The sequence below is a fragment of the Triturus cristatus genome, chromosome 9 (genome assembly GCF_964204655.1).
Source record: "Triturus cristatus chromosome 9, aTriCri1.1, whole genome shotgun sequence".
NCBI lineage: Eukaryota > Metazoa > Chordata > Amphibia > Caudata > Salamandridae > Triturus > Triturus cristatus.
Window position 1 is genome coordinate 33,865,740 of NC_140592.1, and position 19,901 is coordinate 33,885,640.

General features: G+C 46.7%; 1 protein-coding gene across 2 annotated transcripts in view; it reads left to right on the forward strand.

Moving 5' to 3' along the window:
* The window catches only part of LOC146797317 (phosphatidylinositol 4,5-bisphosphate 3-kinase catalytic subunit gamma isoform-like), a 132,735-nt gene that overhangs the window by 12,240 nt on the left and 100,594 nt on the right, over positions 1–19,901 (forward strand). Inside the window, exon 2 of one of the 2 annotated variants that reach the window (XM_085624316.1) lies at positions 11,089–11,215. The exons of the other annotated variant lie outside the window; for it this stretch is intronic. The gene's annotated coding sequence lies outside the window, so the exon portion shown is untranslated. The remainder of the gene's footprint in view (positions 1–11,088; positions 11,216–19,901) is intronic. 2 annotated transcript variants of the gene reach the window in all.

Below are 19,901 nucleotides of genomic sequence, written 5' to 3' on the forward strand. Positions count from 1 at the left end.
GTAGTCTCCAGAGCCCGAATTGCGTGCATTGTACCAGGAACTGGGCTCTTCCACAGTGGTGATTGGGCGATCTTCCTAATCCATGGATTCCTTTTGCTGTTGAGGGTCTCTGCTTATTATTTGCCTTCACCGGTGTCTCTTTTCTACCCTATGCACCAAGGAGTTGTGAAAAGACTTTCATTGGCAACAGATCCTACTCAAGAATGCTTCTCTCCTCCTCTCACATTCCTAGTTACCCTCATGGACTACGGTCCACTCCCTTTTCGGTTGAGGCCCTGTATGGAAGTGGTCTAGCACCCCAATCTGTGGTGCTTCTAGGTCACATTTATGAAACTTATGACTTGTCCAGGACAAGTGCAATTGACAATCTCCTGTGATGGTGAACCTATTGCCGCAGTTCAGTCAAATTGACATGGTTTACACAAAGACTGGGGCCTACTTCCTATTGGATGTTATATTTACGTAATGTTATGTGGATTTGTAGAGAGCGCTTATCACACTTGAGGGTATCAGGCTTTAGAGCAGGCGAGTAGGCGAATGATCCCTGTCGAGTTATTCGAAGAGCCAGGGCTCAGCTTCTTGCGGAACTCAAGAAGTGAGGAGGAGGGCCTGATGGGCTGGGGGAGGTGGTTCCATATTTTGGATGCTATATAGGAGAAGGAGCGATCTCGAGTTTCGTTTTTGTGAATGTGGGGGGTGTATGCGAGTGAGAGTGAGGTAGAGCGTAGATGTCTGTTTGGTTGGTAAATGTGTATGAGATTGTTAAGGTATGCTTGTCCAATGTTTAGTAGGGCTTTATATGGATGAGTGATTCGTTTGATTGGCTTATCATCTTATCAACAAAGGATACTGTTAGACTTCTGCAGGGTCATTCCCAAACGTTTTGCCTTCACCCTTCCATTTTCTGAACCCGTTTTTGTTGGCTTTTAGGACTCTACGCACTTTACCGCTGCCCACCAGTGCTAAAGTGCTTGTGCTCTCTTCTTTAGTGCTCTCTTCTTTAAACATTAAGAAAATGGCTTAATCCCAATTGGCCAATTTAATTTACTTACAAGTCCCTAGAAAAGTGGTACCATCTGTACCTAGGGCCTGTTGAATAAATGCTACGAGTGGGCCTGCAGCACTTTCTGTGCTACCCACTTAAGTAGCCCTCTAACCATGTCTTAGGCCTACCATTGCTGCCTGTGTGTGCAGTTTCAAACTGCCATTTCAACTTGGCAAGCAGGGAGGGCTCCTCCGTAATGGCAGAGGGGCATCGCCCCACTCGTCCGAGTCAGTGACAAAAAATACAATGTTAATAAAAACAACATCATTTTAGTTTTGTGTGACTGGTTTAGGCATGCGTGTAGGGCGAGGCGGGGCCAGGAGGAATGGTGAGCACTTAGAAATGCGCATGTAAGTTTGGCCGGTCGTCTTATGCCAGCCAAACAGACATGTGCACTTCTATTTCTCCAACCCAGCTGTGTTCACAGCCGGAATGGAGAAAAGCCACAGGCTCTCAGGGACTGTCTGAGCAGCAGATCAGGCTGCTCAGACCAAACCTGGCACTGCTGTCATAGTGAGAGCAGCGCCTGGATTGGGTAGGGAGCCTGCTTTCCTGGAGACTTCTGGGAGAGCCCTGAGGCGGGCGTCGGAGGCAGCAAAAAGAAAGGTAGGTTTTTAAAAAATAATTATTTTTCCCTGTTCCTCACCACCCCCCTCCTGCCGTCTGTCACCTGCCCCCCCCCCCCTTTCGTTTTATGGCAACCGTCACTGCTGACAAAATAAGCCTCTTCCAAAGGTGCCTGGTGCGTCGTATCGCACAAATTTCAAGCCGCACAGCCATGTAAACAACAGTCACAAGAAACAATCCAATACTCATCCAAGTAATTCAGCAACGTGATTCCAAACTTTTAATGCTCAAGGAATACCCATCCAGGTTTTTTCCAACAGCACGTTAAATCACATTTCATCTCAGGTAACCATGCAACTATTCACCCAATGCATTCTGGGCAAGGAGCCCTTCATCAGGGTGACTCAAAGTGCTTCAAATATGTGACTTGATTCTCCAGTAACTTAACGCCGTGGCCGGCAGCGAGACCGCTTATTCTACAATGATGAGACCAGTAAAGTTGTGAAAGGTTTCAAGCTGGTTATTAAAAGAGCCCATGACCAGCTTAAACACTTGCACAACTTTGTTGGAACCCAAGATGAAATGGGATTTAACGTGCTGTTATTCAATGGCTAACTTTTCCTGGGCACAATGAGGATAAATGAACCCACTTAGAATGATAATCAACCAACACAGCTTATTACCTTGGGTTGGGACAGACCTTGTTCAGCACCAGCAGAATGAATGGCCAACATTTCCTGGGTACAACGGAGAAAGACTACAGGAATAAGCTGAGATGTATGTGCAACTAGGCCCTCATCAGCAGTGCGACACACCTGGTATGTACCGATATGTAACTCCACATCCTTGTCCATTCCTGGCCGTCAATAATACTCTATCAACCTCTTCTTAGTCACTGTCATGCCTTCAGGACCCATTTTTGTTAACTTATTTTGTAAGAGCTCAGGAGGTACCACCTTATCACCTCAAGCAATTAGATCCTCTTCATTACTTTACTCATCCGGGACCTTAAAAAAATGGTAGCAATTTACCAGTCAAACACCGTTCTCTGGGCCACCCTTTCACCACAGACTTTTGGACTTTGGATTGGACCCTGGTCTTCAAGAGAACTTTTCCACTCATTCTTTGTAACAACCATATTTTCATTCCCAATCACAACAACTATGTCTACCAGGCATTCAACTTCTCCTTTATATTCTCCATTCTCACTGCCTTTGTTTACAGGAAATCTAGATACTAAGGCTGCCACTGCATTGTCCATACCAGATACATGCAATATTTCAAAATTAAATTCTTGGAATCTTGATAACAATCTCACTAAGTGTGGAGGTACCCATACCTTTCTCAACCAGGAGGTATTGTGGAGGTTTGTGGTCAGAATAACTTGTATTTCTTACCCAAGCAAAGGTTCTAAAGTGATCTGTGGCCCATAGACAAGCCAACACCTCACATTCAATGGTGCTGTAGTGTTGCTGCGCACTAAGAAGACACCTCAAAGCAAAAGTCACAGAAATCTCCTTGCAGCCCACTCTCTGGCGCAGTCTGCACCAGTGCCAACTGAGCTGTCTCCAACTGTGATCACACACAGTTCTCCTTCCTGGTACGGTTTCAATGGAGGTGCTTCACCAATCAGTTGTTTAATACAGTCAAACGCTTGCACTTCACTCTCACCCCACTGAAAAGTCATTCCCTTAAGCAATACGTTGTTTAGAGTTTCAGCAATCACAGCAAACCTTTACACAAAGCTTGAATAGTATTCACACAACCCTAGGAAAGATCTTACTCGATCAACTTTGCTGGGCCCATGAGCGTTAGTGACAGCCGGAGACAAACCACTTTGTGCTTCACGCCTTCCGTAGTCAACTGAGGACCTAAATATTCATCTTGTCCAGAGAAAAAAATAAATATATATATATTTTTAAATCTTTTTATTAACAATAGGGATCAACATTGCATGGCAAATCACAGTACAATCGCATCATTTTGCACAATATATTTGAGCTAGCGGAAGTGCTTGTTTTACATCAATCAGTAACCTGTGTCATTTCTAAATTGTTTCATCTTGAGCTGGTTGTAGCGGTGGGGTACAAATGTACCCCCTGTGTGCGTTCCAATCGGACCATATGTGGGACCATTTTTTGGGGCAACCCCAGAAAAATTAAAATTTGTTTCATTTTACAGTCATACTGTGTTTATTGAATGCATCATAAAGGGGTGCCGTTCGCAGTCAGAGGGAGCCTGGTGTGCACTTGAACTGAGCTAATATCACTTTCTGTGGCTTACGTGGCTTACGCTTTTGCGAAGAGAGCGGAACTTTGGCCCTGTGTACAGATTGCGGGAGGATTATCCGGACGGGACTGCGAGGACCAGCAGCCCCGTAACCACGCTCAGCTGTGTCCTCTTCCCACCCCTGCTGATCTTTGAGCACTCTTAACGACTCACGGCCCCCGCTTCGCGGGTGCCGTTCGCAGTCAGAGGGAGCCTGGTGTGCACTTGAACTGAGCTAATATCACTTTCTGTGGCATACGCTTTTGCGAAGAGAGCGGATCTTTGGCCCTGTGTACAGATTGTGGGTGGGATTATCCGGACGGGACTGCGAGGACCAGCAACCCCGTAACCACGCTCAGCTGTGTCCTCTTCCCGCCCCTGCTGATCTTTGAGCACTCTTAACGACTCACGGCCCCCGCTTCGCGGGCGCCGTTCGCAGTCAGAGGGAGCCTGGTGTGCACTTGAACTGAGCTAATATCACTTTCTGTGGCATACGCTTTTGCGAAGAGAGCGGAACTTTGGCCCTGTGTACAGATTGTGGGAGGATTATCCGGACGGGACTGCGAGGACCAGCAGCCCCGTAACCACGCTCAGCTGTGTCCTCTTCCCGCCCCTGCTGATCTTTGAGCACTCTTAATGACACACGGCCCCCGCTTCGCGGGAGCCGTTCGCAGTCAGAGGGAGCCTGTTGTGCACTTGAACTGAGCTAATATCCCTTTCTGTGGCATACGCTTTTGCGAAGAGACTGGAACTTTGGCCCTGTGTACAGATTGTGGGAGGATTATCCGGACGGGACTGCGAGGACCAGCAGCCCCGTAACCACGCTCAGCTGTGTCCTCTTCCCACCCCTGCTGATCTTTGAGCACTCTTAACGACTCACGACCCCCGCTTCGCGGGTGCCGTTCGCAGTCAGAGGGAGCCTGGTGTGCACTTGAACTGAGCTAATATCACTTTCTGTGGCATACGCTTTTGCGAAGAGAGCGGAACTTTGGCCCTGTGTACAGATTGTGGGTGGGACTATCCGGACGGGACTGCGAGGACCAGCAACCCCGTAACCACGCTCAGCTGTGTCCTCTTCCCGCCCCTGCTGATCTTTGAGCACTCTTAACGACTCACGGCCCCCGCTTCGCGGGCGCCGTTCGCAGTCAGAGGGAGCCTGGTGTGCACTTGAACTGAGCTAATATCACTTTCTGTGGCATACGCTTTTGCGAAGAGAGCGGAACTTTGGCCCTGTGTACAGATTGTGGGAGGATTATCCGGACGGGACTGCGAGGACCAGCAGCCCCGTAACCACGCTCAGCTGTGTCCTCTTCCCGCCCCTGCTGATCTTTGAGCACTCTTAACGACTCACGGCCCCCGCTTCGCGGGAGCCGTTCGCAGTCAGAGGGAGCCTGTTGTGCACTTGAACTGAGCTAATATCCCTTTCTGTGGCATACGCTTTTGCGAAGAGACTGGAACTTTGGCCCTGTGTACAGATTGTGGGAGGATTATCCGGACGGGACTGCGAGGACCAGCAGCCCCGTAACCACGCTCAGCTGTGTCCTCTTCCCGTCCCTGCTGTTCCCTGTATAAAAGTAACTAAGCATCCCGCTACGCGGTTGCGCGCGGTCGCGTGCCGGGAGAAGCCCGGGACAAGGGCGGGACCGTTTGTGGCCGTTAGTGGCCGGGTGTTGCCGGGACAGGCCACCCCCATTGATTACTATCCGTTCTGTGATCTTTGTTTCTTCTGTGGCTTTGCATCCCTGCTGGTTTAATTGTAGATGGGTAAAATGGGCAGGGTAACTCCTGCAATATCTCCCCATGTTTTAAAACAAAGAGAAACGTCAAATCAATCATTACCTAGTCTGACAGCAATTAATCGTATGCTGCAGAAAACTATTGGAGTGGTGGCTACTGCCATAGAAAATACTGAACGCCGCCTCTCCCTTCCTGCTGGCACTTTTCCCCCTCCACTTCTGGTCAATACTTCATCTCTCACTATTAATTCGCAGGATTCGATTTTGGCCCCATCCTTTGTTGCACTCCCAGGATCTTATCCTATTTTTACAACCCAGGGTGCAGTTCCTACTTCAGATAATGTACCCCCTCAATCTTTATCAGTTCGATCTAGGTTATCGTTGACTCCCACCACCTTCCTGACTGCACCTCCCCTTGATTCCTTAGCTCAGATAGGGGAATCCTCTGACAACTCTATTTGCCAAATACCTACAACTCCAATCTTGGTTTCCCCTTTGTCGCTAAATCCGGATACGCACATTCCAAGGGTAACAACAAGAGGGCAGAAGGCTAGAAGCAGTTTAAAACAAACTAATAGAGATGGAGAAAACGTAAATAATGTAAAAAAATCAAAGCACCCTTATGGTGGTTGTACTCATAAGAAAGCTGTTCCTAAACCTTCTCCTATAATAAGGAAAAACGTTGATAATAACTCACGTAAGTCAGCTTCTACATTAATTCACGAAAATGGCCCTCGTGTTTTACCAGTAGAGCAACCACCTAGTCTTTTGCCCACTTCTTTATCTAGTGATGGGCTTTTTGAAAAAATGGAACTTCTTATGAAGTCCCTACTGGCTCCACTACAAGAAAGGGTAAAACGCATAGGAGAGAAAATAGACAACATGGAAACAGCCATGAAAGATTCCTTTACTATCCAAGGGGACCTGCTAGACAGAATACATTCAAAATGTTTTCCTACATCTCCAAACCTCAGGCCCAAAATAACTTGATCTGATAACAACAGACAGTTGCCAACTGCCCCTAGGCCTGCAATATCTATTACACCAGCGATTGCTGATCCTACTGTTAAGCCTCCTCCGGAGGCACCAGGGGTGCTTAAACTCTCGGAAAAAGTGGGGGGCGACCCATGTAGGGATTTTGAACCCGTTAGTCAAATGATAGATACTTCAGCTCCCCCTAGGGATCGCCCTACGTTAGCCGCGTCAAAGATGCCACTCTCACATATTGATCTACCCCCACAATCACTACCATATACTATAGTTTTAGTTGATGTTCCAGAGCTACCATTAGGGAAAGTCGAGACCTTCCCCGAGCTAAGAAATAAAGTCGCATTTTGGCTAAGTAAGAATAGGCCGCTCCCGCTAAATATTTCTGGGGAGATATTGTTTTCTAGAAGGATAAGCTGGCTGGGTCGTAGAAGAAAGGACACGATGGGGGATTGTATCGTTGTAAACTTTAGGGACAGGCGAGTTGTTCGTCATATACGTAATTGTTCTCCCTATAGCGCTAATACTGATATCCAAGTCAGGGATTTGACCTTTTTTTACCCCCAATTTCTGCCTTGTCTGCTATCTAATCCCCCTAGGGTTTTACCAACTGTAGATCGGGCGAAAGGGATCGAATTACGATACAACATCCCGACTTTCAATCACTTTGAACAGCTTTCTGAACTGGAGAGAGTGGATTGACTCCAGTCGGAGGGCTTGATACCAAAGTCTGGCAGTACCCTACTAACTCCTGGTATGCTTCTAGATGATTTTCCCCGGGGTGGTCTTGTGATTGAAGATATCTTCTCACACGTCACCCAAATTCCCAGCCATGAGGATTCCTCGGGAATAGCTTTGAAACCTTCGACTAACAAGGATGACCCTTTACTTAAAATACTTTTCTGGAACGTGGCCGGTCTTAGATCAAAGGCCAATAACGATGTCTGGCTTGCATTTATATGCAGCTTTGACATCTTGTGTTTCCACAAATGAAATTCACTTCGAGGGCTTTAAGACCTATTTTTCTCCAGCACTATCTTCTTCCTCTGGTAGGGCAAAGGGTGGTTTGTCTATTTTCATTTCAAATATCCTCCGATTTTCATCAATAGTTCCACTAAAATTGGCCACAAATTTTCAAATTCTTATTCTTCATTTGAACAACAATAAGGCTATAGTACTTGTGAATTTTTACAATAATCTTTCCGTGGATGAACTTATGAAGGTAATAAATGAAATATATCATTGCCTCCAAGAATAATCCATAAAAGCTCACAAGGAATTAGTTTTAATATGGGGTGGAGATTTCAACCAATATTTATGCACTGAGAGTGGGAAATTAGTCTGTGGAATCGAGGATGAAAATGGTGATCTAATAACCCACTTTTCTCATACTCTACCTGGGCAATCTCTGAATGAGATTCTGTGTGGCTTAGACCTTGCACTTGTAAATGATATGGTGAATCCTCCTATTCCTGTAGTTCCAACTTTTGTTGGTAGAGGCAGGCCAACCACAATTGACTTTATTTTTTCTTCTACGGCAGCGGCTAATGACCTATCCACTTGTAAAACCCACGATATTGCCATCAGTGATCATTATCCTATTAGTCTCACACTAAAAATGCCCAAGAAACATGAGAGGCTTAACATTGAGGCGACTTTAACTCAAAACAACTTAACAATAGATAGACTAAATGGATACTCTCTAAGGTGGGAAAAAGTGGATCCGAAGGGAATGACAGCATCTTTAGTTGCAAGAATGACCCCAGCGATTATTAATTGCCTTGATCCTGCTACTTCTCATGAGGGAATTATGGAAAACTTTGCTCTGTTGTTGGTAGCAATAAAGGAAACTTTATTTGTAGAACTCAAGAATAGTAAAACCAAACCAAGGGGATGGTTTGACTATTCTTGTACAAAAGCCTATCAGAGCTTGAAAGTAGCCCTCCACAATAAGATAAGAGATAGAAAGGAGATTGCAGCCCTTAGAAACAATTATAAGCAGGCTCTAAAGCGCCGGAAGGACGATTTGAAAAAAGATCTCTGGGACCAATTGCACAAAACATGTGCCTTCAGAGATAGTGCTGCCTTTTGGAAGGTTGTGAAGTCCCCATTTTTAACGGAATCATCTTTAAAACCTAGTGTCGAGGTGGCGATTGATGAACAAACATGGCTTGACCATTTTGAGCGAATATTCAGCCTTTCTCCAACCACCACACTCTTAACTTTTCCTAGGCCAAACAAAGCTGCTTTCCCTTTGTCAATTAATATCTCTCATAAGGAGGTGGAGCACGCCCTAATGGCTAGCAAAAATGGTAAAGCTCCGGGCCCCAATGGGGTCCCAGTTGATTTCTTCAAATTGACTATGGACCTGTGGTCCCCAATTTTAACCAGGGTCCTTCAAGCATCCTGTGTATTGGGGCCTATAGATTCTTGGTCTCAATCAACTCTTGTCCCTATCTTTAAAAAAGGGGACCGCTATTTGCCATCTTGCTACCGACCAATTTCCCTATTAGATTCGCTAGGGAAAGTCGCTGGGCGTGTCATTCTGAAGCGGCTTCAGCATTGGGCTCTTGATAATAAAGCTCTTTCCGATCTTCAGTTTGGGTTTCGTGAGGGTTTGGGTACCATCGAGCAAGCCCTCAATTTATCTTTAATAATAGGTAAATATGTCAGTACAAAAGGGGGAGCACTTTATTTAGCATACGTGGACCTTTCTGCAGCATTTGACTGCGTCAACCACACCAAGCTGTGGGATATTTTAGAGAACATGGGTATAGAGGCGCCTCTTATAACTTTTCTGCGTGAACTATACTCAGACGCTACAGCTCGTGTGAGATATGGACTGGGGGGTGAGGTGACAAAGTCTTTCAGAGTGGAGCGCGGTGTAAGGCAGGGTTGTGTCCTGGCCCCTTTTTTATTTAACTTATATACCAACGGCTTGGAAAAAGCCATGCTAATAGGGGCACAGGACATTCCCTGTATAAACAACCGCCCTATACCGGCCCTACTCTATGCTGACGATGCTGTAATCCTAGCACACGCTCCTAATGAATTACAGTGTGCTCTCACGAAATATCATACTTTTATGGCTAATCTTGACCTAAAGATCAATATCAAAAAAACTTTTGTGATGTCTATAGGGTCAAGGAAAAAGAATAAAAAGACCTTTATTGTCGATAACCAAAAAGTAGAGAGCACCTCTTTGTATCCATATTTGGGCATAGTATTTAATCATAAATGCTCATGGAAAAGTGCTATTGAGTCTAGGAAACTCACCTTTGTAAGAACTACAGCTGCCCTAGTAAATTTTGCCAATAAGTTAGACAGACGACCAACGGTCGAACTCCTGGAGATCTACAAGGCAAAATGTATAGGTAGTGTTATTTATGGGACTGGTATTTGGGGTTATGCTACAGTCGAGGAGGTCCAAAGGGTGGAGAATAGCTTTCTAAGATTTCTTCTGGCCGTCCCGCGGGCCACATCGACCTATGTTTGTCATTTAGAACTGGGTCTGCCCTATCTTACAGACCTGATTAGGATTCAACCCCTATTATTATTGCATCGCATTTGGACATCTAACGCCACTACTCTTTCTCAAGGGTTCATTAAGGACTGTATAGCCTTAGACCGTGCACATAAGATTGGATGGATCTCTTATATAAAGAGATTCCTCGATGATTTGGGAATGGCACGATTTTTTCATTCTCCCCTGACAATAGTAGAATTACCGAGGAAACAAGTTAAAAAGCTGTGTATGGTTCACCTAGAATCCTTGAGAATGACTAATGAGTTCGTTAAACCGACTGTACAACACTCGTTGTTGGTCCAAACGACCCTGTCAATTCAGCCCTATTTAACTTTTAACTGTACGGATTTTGAGAGACTTCTCTTAACAAAATTTAGACTAAATATTTTCCATCATTTGGTCACGTTTCCAAAATCTAATATCTGGGAAAAATCACTCCAACTCTGCCCTTGTGATGAGAGCTCTTCTCAATCTACGATTCACATAGTATTGTTCTGTAAATTCTACCAGGATATGCGGAAACGTTGGCTTACCCCGATTCTAAAGATCTGGGGTTTCCGCAGGTGTCGCCCTGCTTTCTTGGCCCTTCAATATCTGGATACTGAGCTATCTGCTAAACCGATAGTTCCTTTTTTGAAACTAGTCCTGAGGCATAGGCAGAACTTGTAGATACTATTTATCCTGTCTACCCCATCAATGAAATCTTCGTTGATGAGTCTTTTTGTACTTTTATAAAAGGGAAAGGTCTGCTAGAGATGTTCTTGTATTGTGGCAAGTTTGTTTATTTCTTGCTGTTTTTAATTTGCATTGGCTATATTGTTTTTATTTTTTATTTGCAAACTGTATTGTTTTGTACTTTTATGGTTGTTTGCTTTCAGCCGAATAAAGTTTGTTTTGATTTGATTTGATTTGAATGCATCTAACACTTCCTAAATAATTCTGTTGTGTTTTCTCCTTAGAAAATGGATGTACCAGGATGTTGCCCTAAAATGAGTAAACTCCATTAATCCTGTTGAATAAATTGAGCATTAATTTCTGGAAAACTGATGAAACAGAAGCTAAACCAAAAGGCATCCTGTGATAACGGTACATTCCAAAAGGTGTTAAGAATGTGGTTAAAAAACGTGATTCCTCACGCAATTCACTCTGGTGGTATGCCAATCTCAGGTCAATAGTAAAAAAATAACACGCATTACCTAACTGAGCAAAACTTGCCAAAAGTTCAGGTAAGGAATGGCTATCAACTAGAATGGCTCTTTTAAAAAACCCGAGATCCACAAACAGGTGAATATCATCCGATTTCTTCTTCACTGCTACTGCGGTGGAATCAATCCACTCTCTAACACCCTCCTTTTTTCAGCATGTTTAAGTGGTTCAATGGCTACTCAAGGGTACATTCCTTACTTTATAGCAAACTGGCACAGCCGAATCTTTGAGAACTATTTTGTGCATGAAACCCTTCACACATCCCGATCTGTCTTCAAGCACTTCCTTATGAGCATCCAAGATTACTTACAACTCTCGATTCTCAAGTGCCACAGGAGGAATTCTACAAGAGGTACCAGGTTGTAAAACCATTCCAAACGAACACTAATCCCGCCAACAAAGAACATTATACCCTCTTCTTGCAGCATACACTTTGGTGTGAATTACTTTACTTTGAACTTGAAATTTCCTAGGAAAAATCCGAACGTTTCAATGTGGCTTCCTGCAAAAGCCAAAGGATGTATACCTGTGGGGAACAAAGAAATGCCTGATCTCCATCCTTATTTTCATCGAACTAAGTTTGTACAGTCAGTGCTTAATTTGAGCCGGTGCTTTCAGGTGCTCAGCACCGGCACTTCTTTCACAGGGCCGGGGCTACGATTTTTGACCCTGCAGGTGGTGGTCTCAATATTAATTGTATCTTGTTTTTGCACTCACCTGTCAGTGTAGGTAAAGAAGTAAAAGGCATGACTTAGGGAACAGACAGCAGAGCATGGTTACAGGGTAGAGACTGAGGCAGTGCGGGAGTTTAAAGTTGGGCACACCGGAGGAAGATGTGGGCTGTGGCCTCCTTGGCAGCGTTTTCAGCACTGGCACTTCTTTTTGTACAAATTAAGCACTGCAGTCAACACTTATTTACATTTATCAGTATTATTTGTCTCTCAATCAGATTGTAGAGTAGCAACCCTTAAAATAGCTGTACTGGGCTTGTATTTGGTTTCACCTGCGGATCAAGCAGTTACAGGATTGGAAATGAACGAATCCACGTTCTAACATGTAATATCACAGTATCCAACTGATCTCATGAAATGCTTCACTTCTTCGGCAACCATGGATTTTATCCAGTAACACTTCGCAATTTGGGGTTTTTGAGTCCCAACTTACAATGTAAAAAAAAACAACACATGTCCCGGAATGAAGCATTGTGGTGAAGGAAAAGCCAGAATGGCTGAAGGTGTCACATTATCCTCAATCTAGCACCATACCCCAAAGCCTCAGCCCTGGTCTCCCCCCTCGCCCATCCCACATTCTCAGTCCGTTCTCCCCTCTAGCACCAGCCCCGTTGTTGAAGAGGGAACTGACTAGGCATCTAGTGCCAAGGAAAGAGCAGAGATTCCGTAGGTGTCTTTGTAGAAATATTTGTATATTCATGAGTGTTCTGTAATTTTTATATGTGCAGAGTAAGAAGTGTGCTCATGTAAGGGCTGGGTGATGGTGAATAGTGTGAGTGCAGCATGAGTGGTGCGAGTGTAGGGTTAAAGATGTGCAGATGTGAGTGTTGGGTGAGCTGCATAAATGCAATGTGAGAGGAGGGCCCATGTGAGTGTCAAGTGAGGGGAGTGCGTACAGGGAGGTGTGAGTGGTATAAATGCAGGGTGAGTGGCATGCCTCTGTGTGGTGCTGGGTGAGCTGCGAGAGTGAAGAGTGATCTGTGAGAGTGACTGATGAGTGTATGGAGAGAGGAGTTAGTGCAGAGTGAGTGGTGTGTCCCTATGAGTCTGCCAGACCGTTGTGGCTGTGTGCAGACAGGATGAACAGAGTTCCTGTATGAACGCAGGTTAAGATGTTTGTCCGTGCAAGCACAAGGTTAGAGGAGGAAGTGCAGGGTGCGTGGTGTGACTCCAGGAGTGACTGCTGCGCTTGTTTGTGTGGTGTGAGTGCAGGATGAGTGCTGTGCCCATGTGTGTGAAGGGTGAGCTGTGTGAATTAACACACAAAAAGTCTCCACTAGATCTGTGGAGGGGGGAACGAGAGGCATGGGGTACTAGGAGCTGGCAGCCTCCACTATAACTGTTTACCACAAAAAGCCGCTCCTAGTGTGATAACCCAAACGAGTTACAGGAACGTCGTAAGTGTGGGCATCTCACAAAAAATTACGGACTGGTCTCACACACCACCTGGTGTCATGCTTCATCATCGACCAGTCCTCGCCCTCTAAAACCTTCGTTTGATAGAGGGCGGGCATACACTTGACGACAAGGATGCACTTTCTAAATGGCTGAGTGGGGGCCCGTGAAACTGTGAGTGAGGTTAAAAATCATTATAGTGGTCAAAAGTGGTTTTAATGTGATTGACAACTATATGATATTAAAAATTATGTGTGACGGTGCATGGGGTAGTTAGTGTCCCCTAACCATCTTATGTGTGGTCAACATGTTTCTGCCGGAATGGCCCTATTGGGTCCGTGGCATTCATCAGGACCTAATTATGAATGAGGGCTCCGTTCTTACCAGGTGTTGGTAAGACGCTACCACTGTGTGAGTGTAGCATAGGCCACACTTCACTTCCTAGGATGCTTCCAAAGGTGAAGCCTATGAGAGAAATGTGATAAACAAGATTTATTTAGAACTCGTTAAATTGGACGTACCTGTAAAGGAAAAGGAGAAAGAAGAAATACAATGCATGCATTGAACTCTAAGAGTGAATAAAGTGTGTGTGACTAAGTTGTTCTATGTTCTCATTGGTGGTCATCTGGGCGTGGACCAGTTCGTCCTGAAGTGGTCCACGCCCAGATGACCACCAACAACTTAGACTTTGGGATCAACCACCCACAGTAGGCCATTTCTCCTGCGGCGGATGCCAATCTTGTAATCTCACAAAGAACACCAAGATAGTGGACATTGGGACAAACAAACCATGGCATCTCGAATCGTTCAGCAACTGTAACACGGAAAATGTGATATATTTATTAACATGCCCTTGCCAACTCCAATACCTAGGGATGACCACAAGGAAAATAAGAATTCGAATCAATGAGCACCGTAGCACAATCAGGTGCAAAAAAACTAACACCAAGCTAACACGACATTTCTCCGAAAAAAACCATACAGACTCAGACCTACGCTGGACTATCCTGGAGGTCATGAAGAAAAAGAAATTTGACCTCACAAAAGCTCTCCATGTGAGAGAACAACGTTGGGTGTACCGCCTACGCTCTCATGAAAAAGGTCTTAATGATGACATTCCATGGCTGCAGCTGACAGATTAATGAAAGGGGATATGATTTAGATATAAGCCATTTAGACAGTATGACTACAAAACCATACACCTTTTTTCTTGACCTAGGTTGAAAACAAAACCTTGCTTTAACATACAATACAACTGTTTATTTGGACACATATGAGCTTATCCCGACACCTTAGCCGCTTATTTTCACGACATTTCTCCCTATAGATGTAAAAAGCGGCCAGGGCTAGCCAAATGTATCATTGTTTATCTGGAGAAGTGTTTCTTGCTATACTCACAGATACTCTGCACCGTGTCAATACACAATGGGGTAGCAGGACAGATGTTTGTCTCGGGAAGGAAATATAAAAAACTCTCCATGTTTTGAGTCAAATTCTAATTTGTATAACGACTCATAAAAACTTTGCATTAGCCCTCACGTGCCACCACTTAATATCAGAAACCGGGACACAACTGAGCGTACGTTATTTTATTTTACTATATTTGGCCCAAGATCGTGCTAGGTAATCACGATGTATTTTCTACCTTAGCACGAATTCGTTTTACTTGGCGTCTCCATGCCAACATTTGACGCGTGACCACATTGCGATAACTCCTCAGCATTGCGCTCACGTATTCGACCTAATAGAGCACAGGCCTATCACAATCTTCGTCTGGCCAGCCTCACCACCAATGAAATTTTTCCCGTTTCACGGAACTCTTCAGACAGGCATAGGCGCGCCCTATGACCGGCTTCCTTTCATGATCCTCCAATTACAACTGGATGGCTGACACACACCCCCAGGCTTACAACGAATGGGGCCTCCCCTTTCATTTACGCCACAAACCGCCATCTTAAGTACAGGCTCGGCGCTTTCTCGACACCGGGATCCCCGCACCTGAATTCTGTTTTACGTCCAATTAATACAATCGAACCGCATATTTAAGACGGCGCTCGCTCCCTCCATTCCTCGCAATCGGGAGGATCGAGCGGACGCCTAGGACACAGGAACATTCTGCCTCGTGTCACAGTAAGAGTATGGATGTTGCGAATGACTAATGAGCGTGTGAGTGTATTACTGTGCAACTTAACCCTCACGATAAAAGCAACTTTACCTACTATGTTTCCCACTATTTCTATTGGGATTCGCTCAATAATAGATCTTATGTATAGACCCATTTCTCTGTCTGTGCAGCAATTTATCTGAAGTTTGGATGAAGACCTAGGTTCTGTGTTTCTCTTCCAACAGAAGTGACAAAACGGTGGATTACCCCCGTCCCTCTTCCCCCCTTGGGACAAGTTGTCTAACCAATTAGGGTAAGTTTGGCAGCAGTATTAACTGCTCCCAGGCTAAAAATGTTCACAAATGTGTACACAAATAGAGTGTCACAAAGTCACACACACTTTATTCACTCTTAGAGTTCAATGCATGCATTGTATTTCTTCTTTCTCCTTTTCCTTTACAGGTACGTCCAATTTAACGAGTTCTAAATAAATCTTGTTTCTCACATTTCTCTCATAGGCTTCACCTTTGGAAGCATCCTAGGAAGTGAAGTGTGGCCTATGCTACACTCACACAGTGGTAGCGTCTTACCAACACCTGGTAAGAACGGAGCCCTCATTCATAATTAGGTCCTGATGAATGCCACGGACCCAATAGGGCCATTCCGGCAGAAACATGTTGACCACACATAAGACGGTTAGGGGACACTAACTACCCCATGCACCGTCACACATAATTTTTAATATCATATAGTTGTCAATCACATTAAAACCACTTTTGAACACTATAATGATTTTTAACCTCACTCACAGTTTCACGGGCCCCCACTCAGCCATTTAGAAAGTGCATCCTTGTCGTCAAGTGTATGCCCGCCCTCTATCAAACGAAGGTTTTAGAGGGCGAGGACTGGTCGATGATGAAGCATGACACCAGGTGGTGTGTGAGACCAGTCCGTAATTTTTTGTGAGATGCCCACACTTACGACGTTCCTGTAACTCGTTTGGGTTATCACACTAGGAGCGGCTTTTTGTGGTAAACTGAGCTGTGTGAATGACAGGAGTGCCTATGTGAGTGCACAGTAAGCGATGAAACAGTTTGAGAGTAGGGTGAGAGGGGTAACTGCAGGATGAGTGATGTCACATGAGATTGGGTGCAGGTGAAACTGCAGAGTGGGAGAAATGAATGCCTGGTGAGTGATGTGCTTGTTTGGGTGAAATTGCAGAGTTTCTATTTCCTTACTTTTGAGGCAATTGTGGCACTCGCGCTTTTGCTTAAGATGTTTAACGCTAAAGCGCAGGTGCTGCCATTGTAACAAAAGTAAATAAAGAGAAAAAAAGGCATGTGCCTGCTTCGGCAATTGCAACCAAATAAAATGCATGGCCGTCATTATTCCAGACAAGGCGTGCCATGCTGGATGAATAAAAAAACAAAAAGACATTGTGGAAGAGCATTTCCTGCCTGAAACAGCAGGCAGGACAAAGCTATTTGTGAAAATAGTGCTCCAAAGCTGTATTTATAAAGTACTGAGTAACAACACATGTAAAAGGGGGTGTCCCCATAGGAGGTTACAAGAAGAGAATAGGTGGTACTAAGGAGGAACTACTAAGCCTCTTGACTAATGAAAAACCACCATTTAGAAACGACAGTGACAAGAGCCAATTAAAAAGCTGCGCAGAAATCAGGCAGAACTTCATGCCCATATCCTGAATACTGCATGTCTCGAAGAGACCATGCAAGTGCTGCCTAGGCGAGACCTAAAATATTATTGTAAGGAATAGAGAGAGTGGGGACCCAGGGGGTACTGGAATCAGTGAACAGAACTACAAAACCTCCTTAACCAGTTCACAAAGGCATGAAAATGGTCTCTTAAAGACCTGTGGAATACTTGGGTGTGGCTGACATAAGAGTCCAGACAAAGCCCAGGCCTCAGCAACTCGAGCTGCAGCAGCTCGAGCTGAGACACTCGACGGTGGGGGAGGAGGGGGTCTAAAACCCTTTTAGGCCTATGGGTGTTGCGCTCCTGACTCCTGTTCGAATACGGGCTGCATAAGAGACATGATGAAGGGGCTTGAATAAGAACATATTGCAGTAAGTAATATTACATAAAGTACTATTCATAAGAACATAGCGACGTGCTCCTCGGATTTCAAATTAGATGGGGGGGGGGGGTATGCAAGTGTTGTTGCTTCTGGCAAGCCTGAACTCAACAGCCTCAGGTAGCATTCAGTTTTTGCAAGAGTGTTCATCATTTGTGTACAAGACGTCCCGTTGTCACTGTTGACAGCGTGGGGCACCCCAGAGACCAACCTGCTCCTGCTCACAAGCAGCACCTTATACTGCTCTTCCAGAAGAGGCCTCCAGGGGCCACCCTGCTCCTGCTCACAAGCAGCACCTTACACAGCTCTCCCAGCAGAGGCCTCCAGGGGCCATCCTGCTCACAAGCAGCACCTTACACCGCTCTCCCAGCAGAGGCCTCCAGGGGCCATCCTGCTCACAAGCAGCACCTTACACCGCTCTCCCAGGAGAGGCCTCCAGGGGTCACCCAACTCCTGCTCACAATCAGCACCTTACACAGCTCTCCCAGCAGAAGCCTCCAGGGGCCATCCTGCTCACAAGCAGCACCTTACACTGCTTTCCCAGCAGAGGCCTCCAGGGGTCACCCTGCTCCTGCTCACAAGCAGTACCTTACACTGCTCTCCCGGCAGAGGCCTCCAAGGGCCACCCTGCTCCTGCTCACAATCAGCACCTTACACAGCTCTCCCAGCAGAGGCCTCCAGGGGCCACCCTGATCCTGCTCACAAGCAGCACCTTACACAGCTCTCCCAGCAGAGGACTCCAGGGGCCACCCTGCTCCTGCTCACAAGCAGCACCTTACACAGCTCTCCCAGCAGAGGCCTCCAGGGGCCATCCTGCTCACAAGCAGCACCTTACACAGCTCTCCCAGCAGAGGCCTCCAGGGGTCACCCTGCTTGCTCCTGCTCAAATGCAGACCCTTACACTGCTCTCCCAGCAGAGGCCTCCAGGGGCCACCCTGCTCCTTCTCAAAAGCAGCACCTTACACTGCTCTCCCAGCAGAGGCCTCCAGGGGCCACCCTGCTCCTTCTCAAAAGCAGCACCTTACACAGCTCTCCCAGCAGAGGCCTCCAGGGGCCACCCTGCTCCTGCTCAAAAGCAGCACCTTACACAGCTCTCCCAGCAGAGGCCTCCAGGGGCCATCCTGCTCAAATGCAGCACCGTACACAGCTCTCCCGGCAGAGGCCTCCAGGGACCATCCTGCTCACAAGCAGCACCTTACACAGCTCTCCCAGCAGAGGCCTCCAGGGGTCACCCTGCTCCTGCTCACAAGCAGCACCTTACACTACTCTCCCAGCAGAGGCCTCCAGGGGCCACCCTGCTCCTTCTCAAAAGCAGCACCTTACACTGCTCTCCCAGCAGAGGCCTCCAGGGGCTACCCTGCTCCTGCTCACAAGCGGCACCTTACACAGCTCTCCCAGCAGAGGCCTCCAGGGGCCACCCTGCTCCTGCTCAAAAGCAACACCTTATACAGCTCTCCCAGCAGAGGCCTCCAGGGGCCATCCTGCTCAAATGCAGCACCGTACACAGCTCTCCCAGCAGAGGCCTCCAGGGGTCCCCCTGCTCCTGCTCAAATGCAGCACCTTACACAGCTCTCCCAGCAGAGGCCTCCAGGGGTCACCCTGCTCCTGCTCACAAGCAGCACCTTACACTGCTCTCCCAGCAGAGGCCTCCAGGGGCCACCCTGCTCCTTCTCAAAAGCAGCACCTTACACTGCTCTCCCAGCAGAGGCCTCCAGGGGCCATCCTGCTCCTGCTCACAAGCAGCACCTTACACACCTCTCCCAGCAGAGGCCTCCAGGGGCCACCCTGCTCCTGCTCACAAGCAGCACCTTACACAGCTCTCCCAGCAGAGGCCTCCAGGGGCCACCCTGCTCCTTCTCAAAAGCAGCACCTTACACTGCTCTCCCAGCAGAGGCCTCCAGGGGCCACCCTGCTCCTGCACAAATGCAGCACCTTACACTGCTCTCCCAGAGGCCTCCAGGGGCCAACCTGCTCCTTCTCAAAAGCAGCACCTTACACAGCTCTCCCAGCAGAGGCCTACAGGGGCCACCCTGCTCCTGCTCACAAGCAGCACCTTACACAGCTCTCCCAGCAGAGGCCTCCAGGGGCCACCCCGCTCCTGCTCATATGCAGCACCTTACACTGCTCTCCCAGCAGAGGCCTCCAGGGGCCACCCTGCTCCTGCTCACAAGCAGCACCTTACACTGCTCTCCGAGCAGAGGCCTCCAGGGACCACCCTGCTCCTTCTCAAAAGCAGCACCT